General features: G+C 37.1%; 1 long non-coding RNA gene across 1 annotated transcript; it reads left to right on the forward strand.

Moving 5' to 3' along the window:
* Positions 1–3,869: 3,869 nt before the first annotated feature.
* LOC139114851 (uncharacterized) lies at positions 3,870–6,316 on the forward strand. Its single transcript, XR_011547976.1, has 3 exons — positions 3,870–4,066; positions 4,846–4,890; positions 6,213–6,316. It is a non-coding gene; the product is annotated as an uncharacterized lncRNA (long non-coding RNA).
* The last annotated feature ends 1,354 nt before the right edge of the window (positions 6,317–7,670 follow it).

The following is a 7,670-nucleotide window of genomic DNA, read 5'->3' on the forward strand; positions in this document are numbered from 1 at the left end:
ATAGAGATCAATAAAATCCCGAGATTATCTACTCAAAATGTTAGTTATAAACTTTCAAAAACCTATTTCTATAGTACCTTGTTCTATTTTCATCCATGCATGAGAATTGTTTGTCCCTTTATTGTGTTGGTGCCACAAATTATAAGGCACGTTTAGCATGTCTGTCATATAAAAATATATCAAATGGCATCAATGATATTGACCCTTCTGCTATCACGGTGTCTAAAATATTTGGCGGTTGGTTGGCGCCTTTTCTGGTGTCAACGTTGAGACGACGAAAATATATCGTTCTCCAGCAAAAACGTCAGTATTTCTCGACTTTGGTGTATTTAAAAGTGTTGTGTACCGTGCTTTGACACAAAAGGGTTATTTTTCCTATTGACTCAGGGAGAACACTTGTCCTTGAAACGCACCATATATTTTAGACCTTTCTCGACAGGTCGTGTAATAATTTAATCACCTACTTGACTCCCACAGTATTCCCGGATGAGTATTGAACGTCACGAGTCACGTCATATTCAAGTGAAACATCGAGGTACTTCGTAGTGCAAGGGTTTCTCGAGATCTTCTTGTGTTGTAGGACTAAGAGTTTGAACATTTGTAACGACAAAACAACGACGGAAAATTTACAAATAGCTGCCCACGTCGACCGAGAGAATCTTGTTAAGGAAACATTGTGCCATATACACTTACAGTGAGAAAAGAGGGAAGTGTTTCATCAGCATAACTGAAGATGCTGTGGATTTTGTCCAGTGGCGATGTAGCAACAGTGGCTTTGAAGGTGTGCGTTGTGACGGGAGTTTTCATTCTTGCAGCAGGTAATTACTTTTGAGTTTTCTCATCGATAAATTAACATGAAAACTCTCTGCTTTCCCGGTGCAGATATCCTCGTTATCGAGTGTTGGATTAAATGAATCATATTTCTATCGTAAGCTGTGTTCTTAGTTACCACGATGTGCGAGTACACAAGCAACCTAAAAAGACACTTGACCCGAATGACCTCAAAAGCTATAGACCGATATCCAACTTACCATTTCTGTCTAAAGTTCTTGAGAAAATTGTTGCCGTACAGCTTCATCAGCATCTGCAAGAAAATAATCTGTACTGCAATCAGCTTTCCGGAAGTACCATAACACAGAAACTGCGTTCATCCGCGTGTGTAACGATATCCAGCGTGTCATCGATGAACACTAGCAGGTTGTTCTTGTCATACTTGACCTATCGGCCGCCTTTGATACGATTGACCATCAGATCTTGATTGACAGACTACAATATCGCTTTGGAATAGCTGGTAAGGCCCTCGATTGGTTCAAGTCTTATCTCCATCGTCGTGTAAAGTATGTCAAGATAGGAAATGCAAAATCATCCTATTTTAATCTTAATTTTGGAGTCCCACAAGGATCGGTCCCAGGACCGTTCTATTCACTTTGTATGTCGCACCACTTGAAAGGTCTCTTTCCTGATCACGATATCGACTTCATGTTATAATAATACCCTTTATTTCGAGAACCAGCTCAGAGGAAAAAGCAAACTTAAAAGAAAAACAGACAAATACGAAGACAACAAACTACAAGCTTCCATAAAAAATGTCTCAAAAATACAATACAGAGATTCTACAAACACAGTAAAACCTTATAAACAATCGGTCATAAAACATTTCCACCATCTACTCCCTTTAATAACATAACCAGACAAGGCTGAGCAGACTAAAGTGTTCTTACTTCTAGTCAATCTAAGATAAAAACTAGCCCTAGCCGCACAAAGTTTACTGTCAAAGGTCAAAATGTGATTACGTACAAATGTTTCACTTATGCTCAATCTTTGCTTAATATTCAAAAGAATTCTATAACTATTGTTATAAGCAACACGAATGTCGCTCATACTTCTTTTTGAGAAGACACTCCATAAATGGGAACAGTACATTGAAGAACAGAAACTTTGAAAAAGCCTAGTTTTGACCAGAGTTAAACTTTTATGAAATTTACGAATAAGTGAATTTGCCTGAGAATACAGCGATCTCATTTGGCACATTATGTCATCATTGTCATTTCCAAAATGGTTGACGATGACTCCCAAATACTTATGTTTCTCAACAAATTTCCACACAGTATCCTTAAGAAGAATGTGAGGTAAACGTAAAATTTTGTACCTTGGTGATTTTACAAACATGCACTTCGATTTCTTAGCATTAAAGATAATATCGTGGACAGCAGCATAATTACAGCACTTTTTAACTAGCATATTAAGACCCTTAACAGAGGGACATATAAGGACAATATCGTCTGCGTACATGAGATGATTAACACATTTTCCTGCAAGAAAACAACCAATTTGTGTTCCATCAAGGTCATTACTTAGCTTATCTACATATACTGCAAAAAGCCATGGGGAAAGAATTCCCCCCTGTCTGACACCATTTTTGACTGGAAAGCTGTCTGACAGCACTGAACCCCATCTGACACGAAAACCTTGGTGTCTGTACCAGAAAACTAAAATTTTAACAATAAAAAGTGGAACAGATCTGTCAATCAATTTACGAAACAAGGTCCAGTGATTAATCCTGTCAAATGCTTTTGTCGCATCAAGAAAGCATTAGAATACAGTACTGTTATGTCGATTGTAAAAATCAATGACCTCTTTCAAAATAAAGATACACATATCAGTTGAGTGGTTTTCTTTAAAACCAAACTGGTGATCACTAGTGCTTAGAAATTGCTTACATTTTTCTAAGATAATTATTTCGTACAGTTTAGAGATGCGAGTAGTAATTGCAATTGGACGGTAATTGTTGGAATTAGTAACATCACCGTTTTTATCTTTCACAAGTGGAACTAAAGTAGTGTCCATCATATGAGAAGGTAAATAACCGTGAACATGAATTGCAGACAACAGGATCGATAACAAGGGGACTGTGCATGTTTTGTCACAATTAATAATATATTATATGTAGGTGATTCGCAACTTTACTTGACCTTGAACAAATCTCAGCATACTTCAGCTATCTACACAATTGAAAGATGTATTAGTGACGTCAGAGTATGGTATGCTACAACAAACTAAAACTCAACGATAGTAAAACAGAAATAGTCAATTTTTCATTACGGTTTAGCAAAGCAAATCACATTCCTGGAACTAGCATCGGTGACAGTATAATTAATTAATATAAATGGTCGTGTAATACTTTAATCATCTACTTAACTTCCACAGTATTCCCTTCAGTGTCGTGTGTGATAGCCATTCGACGAGTGTTTCGAGACTCTTCATCTGTCGCTTGATTTACTTTATTATCCCATATATTTTAATTGAGTTATTCTTTTAAAAGAGGCTTGCAGTTGTATAATCTACTTTCTGTTGTGTTTGCAACTCTGTTGGATCACTACAAATCGTGTTAGTTTTTAATCACTGAGAGATTCTGTAGTTTAGATTTTTGCTTGTTTGTTTGAACTATTCATGGCACACAGAGAAACTGTCATTGACCACTATTTTCCACTGTCATGCAAAGATGCCTGTTACCTTTTAGTGCAAATTTTCGGCAATTAAAAAAATGTGTAATAGTGAGCATCTATGATTGCCAGACGGGAGTTCGTCTCAAGGACAAAACCATTTTCTTTGAGTGCATTGTTTGGAAAGTTTTGTTGGAAGAAAAATTCATTAATCGTGTGATCGTTCATTGTTTTGACTTTATAGTGTTCCAATCTCCCCGTCGTGGATAATGAACTCGGGCATACTCATTCATGCACGTAATAACTGAAGGAATTCGCACGTCAAAATAAAACAGCAAACTCTTTAGGATGATCACCATAGTCAATGGTACAGTGTTACATTTATCGACCATGCTGGTGCAGAGTATCTTCCATGATGAAATATAAGTTTTAACCAGATACCAAAACATCAAATAATTTGTCACTTATATATCTTGCCGCTCACAGCAGCATCAAGTCCCACAGAAGCAGATTTGTATCACCACCTATTTGAGAATTATTCCATTCTCACTAGGCCAGTGCAAAATGTGGCCGATAGCATCGATGTCCTCTGCCATGTTTCCCTGACACAGCTGATAGAAGTGGTAAGTCTCAAAGAAAATTGCCGTTCGCACAGACGCGAGGCACAAATGGTCAAATCGTTGTGCATAAACGATACCCATGTCTGTTTTACGTAATAGCGTTTACAGACTGTTATCAAACGGAAAGCTAACACAGTAATATTCTTAATTTCTTGCAAAGTGAAATACGGGGCTATATTACCTTGAATTAATGAAGCAAATTTATCAATAAGGCGAAAGAGTCTATTGCAGCATATTTCAGTGTGTTCTTCTATCTTAGGCAGTTTACACCACAGGAGTGAGAGGAAGTGACGTGAGAGATACATGGATGTAGTGAAGGCTTGTTCTTTGAACTCTAGAATGTTCTCTGTAAATAATAATGTTTGCAACCGTTGAACACTTCTGCACAAATGAAAGCTGGCTACAAAGTATCGTCCACGCTCTGCTGACTTCGTCAGAGTTAAATAGGTATTCAAGACAATGCATGCACTCTGAAATAAAATGACAATTACGAATGATCGCTCAGATATTATACATGAGTAGTATGCGCCTCGACATCCTTATTAAACTTCTGCTTAATCTTTCTGTAGCCGTAGACAATAAGCGTAGTGAAAGTTTTAGAGTCCGAATATCTGTCCTCGAGGCGCATTCTTGTGCCTTAAGAGTCGAAACACATATTTTCCATGATATCCCCACTTACTCTATACTGGGAGCGAATGTTATCTCGGATAGGTTATGGATAGACAGTAATTTCGCATATCTAATTTTTTCTTCTTTCTTGCCATTTTGACCTTATCATACAGAACGAAAAGTCTCAAATTATAAAAGCAAGCATTTGGATGTACCAGGTACGTGCCATTGTTATTTATGAATGTGGAATTTAGTTTATTCAGATATGACTCATTAATCTTTTGATGAATATGTCTCTAAAGACACATTTATAATGCTCCTGTTTCATACGCCATTGTATGTATGTATGTATGTATGTATGTATGTATGTATGTATGTATGTATGTATGTATGTATGTATGTATGTATGTATGTATGTATGTATGTATGTATGTATGTATGTGTGTGTGTATGTATGTATGTATGGATGGATGGATGGGTGGATGAATGTATGGATGTATGTATGGATGTATGTGTGTATGTATGTGTGTATGTATGTATGTATGTATGTATGTATGTATGTATGTATGTATGTATGTATGTATGTATGTATGTATGTGAGTATGTATGTATGTGCGAATGTACGTACAATCGCGAAAATAAATTAATGGTCATGACCATTAATTCATTTTCGCGATTGTTTCGTTTATCGTGTCTAAAACCGGGGTCGAATATATTCATGGTCACCTATTCATACAGTATCTTTCGACATGTCAAACAATATCAGTAGTATCTCACATCAAATAAAATTCATGAAAAATTGCCGACTTTGTCCTTTTAGTGAAAGGGTAAGGGAGGGTAATTAATAGTAACAATGGACTTGACTGCCGGACGAAATTGGTAAATGGTTTTTGCTAGAGTATGGCTATGTCACCCTACGGGCGGCCAACAAATAAACCCCTTCTTTTTGTTCATTACTGATACAATGAAAGCTTGAAAGTCATCATGTATCAATGAAAGCAAAGATAATTCATCTTCAAAAAGTAAGTATTCTTACAAAAGACAAATATCAGCCAAATTACAAAGGTTCTTAACGTCTGCAAGCGATGATTTGAGTTATCTACAACTCTAAGGTGTTATCATTATATCATACCAGTACATTCATGGAGCAAATACAGCTATCTGATTGGTCGAGACGTGAAAAGAACAGTGGTATATTCGCGATATACCACGGCTGGCTTTGACTAGAACAAAAATCCTTTTTGACTTTCCATGTCAGAATTTCAATATACTCTTATGATATACCAGCAATAAGTCACACCCAGCAAGGGCATACCACTCGACTTTGACCAATTCACTTCATATATGCACTCGCGGTCGCTCGTGCATTTATGTCGTGAACTAGTCAAAATCTCGTTGTATACCGTCGCTCGGTGTGCGTTATTGCTTAATTATACAGAAGCTTTTTGTAATGTAAAGCAATGTAATGTCATATCATGTCATGTCATGTCATGTCGTGACATGAAATGTAGGATTTGATCCCTCCCAATTAATTTTGCAGACATGGATTGATCTAAGACTTGCATGGGATGAAAATGTTTATGGCGGACTAAAATATATCTCTGTACCAGTTGAAAAAATATGGGTCCCAGACACTGCTCTAAGCAATAGGTTGGTTTTTCATTATCATTATGTTCCTTTTTATTGTCTGCAGGCCAATCAAGAACAAATATACAACGGATAAACTTAGTTGATTCTCTGACACGCTTAATATTTCAAAATATTGGATTGCAATGAATATGTTTTGGTTGCTTGCTGAGAGTTCCAATTAATTAATTTTGCGTCAGAAGAAGAACGCGGTACTTCTGAGAATGTTTACATACATTCATTTCGTATTCGCATTCTGCAAGTCTAACATGGTATTAATCAGAGAATAGTATGTGTAACATAGGCGGATTTTGACGTTATCTATGCTTCTCTGAATAGAGAATGCAACATATTTGATTACTTTGTTGATCGGACTGTCCGGGACTGAAATCTTCATGCACATTAACATACTCAACAAATATATATTCTTTTGTGGCTACATGCACGCGTACATTTATACACAGGTACACATCTGTATGTATCTAAACATAGTTTTTCAACAGGTTTCCTCTCTTTCATTTTGTTGGTCATTAGCGCCAGTGACGAGTTTGGCAATTACCCCAGAGTCCATTTGAGTGGGCTAACAGTAACCGTATCAAGTGATGGCAATGTTACCAAAATTACACCGATGATTTCCAAGACGCCCTGTCTGATGAACATTCGATACTTCCCAAAGGACGAGCAGTCCTGCTATCTGGAGTTCGGTCTTTGGGGTAGCACCGATTCCTTTGTACGTTTACAAGCCAAGAGGGACGAAGTTGCAAAGGAGAACTATATCCCAAATACGCAATGGGAAGTCACCTCTTCGAAGATTAAAACAGTCACCAAGAACTTTCTCGGAGTCGACGATACATTTACGAACATTATCGTGCAAATTGACATGAAAAGAAAACCCCAATACTACGTAGTCTATCTGATCGTTCCTTGTATTTTGGTTTCATTTCTTACAATACTCACATTCTGTTTACCGATAATGTCACCAGACAAGATTAACTTAAGTGTATCGTTGTTATTGACGATTTACATCTTCAATTTGCTGGTAGCTGATCTTCTGCCTGCAACGTCATTACAGATGCCACTTTTAACTGTTTACCTGATGTTCATCATGACGTTGATAAGTATGTCTATTGCAATGTCTGTTGCTTTTTCCCGATTCTATGTGACATGCACCGAAAAATCCTCTCCAGTACCATATTGGGTAAAGAAGACATTTTTTCGATGGGCTGCCAAGATACTAGGGGTGAAAGGCGGTCCTGTTATAGAAAGCAAACACGAAAATGAGTACAATAATCTCAGAGTCAACAGTGGATCTAATGTACGTTGCCGAAAAATCAGTAGCGAGTTCAAGAATAAAAGTGAAAGAAGAGCAGAC

This window comes from Ptychodera flava, chromosome 16, assembly GCF_041260155.1.
Source record: "Ptychodera flava strain L36383 chromosome 16, AS_Pfla_20210202, whole genome shotgun sequence".
Lineage (NCBI taxonomy): Eukaryota > Metazoa > Hemichordata > Enteropneusta > Ptychoderidae > Ptychodera > Ptychodera flava.